Raw genomic sequence first — 2,426 nt, 5'->3', positions numbered from 1 at the left:
AGCTCTGGTAGCATAGTGGTTACTAATTGGGCTGTGAACTGCAAGGTCAGCAGTTTGAAACTACCAGCTGTTCCACGGTAGAAAGACGAGACTTTCTGCTCCCGTAAAGATTTACAGCCTTGGAAACCCTGTACAGGATCACTATGGGTCAGAATTGACTTTACAGCACATAACAACAACAAATATATATATATATATTTAGTTGTATTTGCTTCTATTCCTTCTGTTTATATTTTGATTTTGATGTACACAAAACCACGCAGGAATATATAATTAAACAAACAAAGGGTATATATATTCTGCAAGCTAGCCTCCTGTCTGCCAGCATACAGCCTTTCTTTTTCCATGAGTGTAGAGTCCTGTGCCTCCATCTCTGGTGTCGTTGCTTCTCTGGTTAGGATCCTATGCTCCTCTCATGCTCTTCTCTCTTGATGGTCCTATGGTCCTCAGTTCCTGGAATGTATGATTAACTACTCCTACCTTTTTGTTACACAACTTCTATCTTTACAGTTGTGATCATCTTAATCAGTCATGATAACAATTATTCTCCACTGAATCAAATTAATCTTATCCCCATCTCCTTTCACTAGAGCCATCCAGACAAGATAAAAACTATTCAGTGGGGATACTACCTTCCCACATACACAATGAAATTAAACTCTCTCAAAAATCTGTAAGCCAGTCATTGCATGCCTTTAACATTCACGCACACATACACGCACATGCACACGCACACACACACACACACACACACACACACACACACACACACACTGTTTTAGGTTGCCAATGTCTAAGTTGCCCGTCCCTATCAACCCTGTGTACAGAGGGGATAGTTTGATCCTTGATGTGGAAACTCCTTCCCTCCCAGTTGATATTTTGAGCTACTACATCCTTAAGTACATGTCTAGTTCACCAAATTGTAGCAATTTACACTTGCTTCCTTTATCAAAATTCTTTGTTTCCTTTACTTGAGTTCTGATCCTCAAACCATCACTGCTAGGTCAAATGGGTACTATCTGCAAGACAGGCTTAAAAGTTTTCTGCAATCATGTCTTCTGATATTTCTTTCTCTCCCGCTCATGTGTCTGCTTTATAGTAGTAGGCAAGGGAAACCAATATTTATAAGACAGTCAAGCATCTTAATATTTTGTCCTTTCTTTTACCCATTCATACTATACCTCAATCCCTGTATCACAGAGTCTTGTTGTTACAAGGTTGAGCATACATCACTATCTCTGACCAATTTATCTCATGCACACCTACCTGAGTGTTCCACTATCTACCTTGTTCTTCCATTGCCCTCCTGCTTCTTGTGTGTTGCCCTCCTTTTTTTTGTTATTGCCCTCCACAACACACAAAGCTATGATGTGACTATCCCCTATCCTGTGTTCTACCATCCCCTTCCTCCCACCCCATGCTAATCTACAAATACTTTTTTTTTTTTCTTTTAGTATGGATATCTTTTCTTAACCTTTTAAAATAATGTCTAATGAAATATTTATTATTTTGTGACTGACTAATTTCACCCAAACCATGGTATTTTCAATAACCTTATATGCATGTGAAAGCTGGACAGTGAACAAGGAAGATCATAGAAAAATTGATGCTTTTGAGTTATGGTTTTGGAGGAAAATATTGAAAGTACAATGGGCTGCCAAAAGAACCAATAGATCCGTTTTGGAAGAAGTGTAGCTAGAATGCTTCTTGGAGGCCAGGATGGCCAAACTTCATCTCTCATACTTCAGACATATTGTCAGGAGGGACCAGTCACTGGAGAAGGATATCATGTTTGGTCAGAGTTTCAGTCTTGGAGCAGGTGTTTGTCCTGAAGTGACTTGATTGCTTGCCTTGATGGCTCCCTGGCAAACAACTTGCTTGTTCTTATAGTAGCCAATCAGACTGGTCTTTCTTTCAAGAAGTATCTTCAGTTCCTCTAGCTGCTCCAGGATGGTCTGCTTGTCATTTCAAGTGGGAATGTCCCTCCTCAGAAGGTTCTGGGTAGGGTTCAGGATTCTACATAAGGTCTTATACACTGCAAAGACTCTGCAAGAAGCCTATTTCACTAGGCAAGTTCTAGAACCCCTATTAAGTATTCTAATGAGTTATAGGCTGAAGATGTTTCCCTAGATCATGCATCTGGTTCAATATGCTCCTTTGGACCCATCACCTGACCTGATTCACCATCCCTTGCTGCCTCCTTTAGGAATAGCCTAAATTCTGACCTATTGATTTGTGTTCCTTAGCTGCTGAAACTATGTGGTTGAGAAGATTACTCCAGACTCATCTCTAAACTACAGATTTGGGACTTACCAACCGCCACAAACCACATGAACCATTTCTTTTGACAACTGTGAGTTTTGTGAGGCAATGCAGAATGTTGCATAATCCTGTGACTTGAGGAAAGGGTGTAGTGGTAATTGATA

This window comes from Chrysochloris asiatica, unplaced genomic scaffold (genome assembly GCF_000296735.1).
Source record: "Chrysochloris asiatica unplaced genomic scaffold, ChrAsi1.0 scaffold00202, whole genome shotgun sequence".
NCBI classification, from domain to species: domain Eukaryota; kingdom Metazoa; phylum Chordata; class Mammalia; order Afrosoricida; family Chrysochloridae; genus Chrysochloris; species Chrysochloris asiatica.
Note: the sequence above shows the minus strand (reverse complement) of the source record.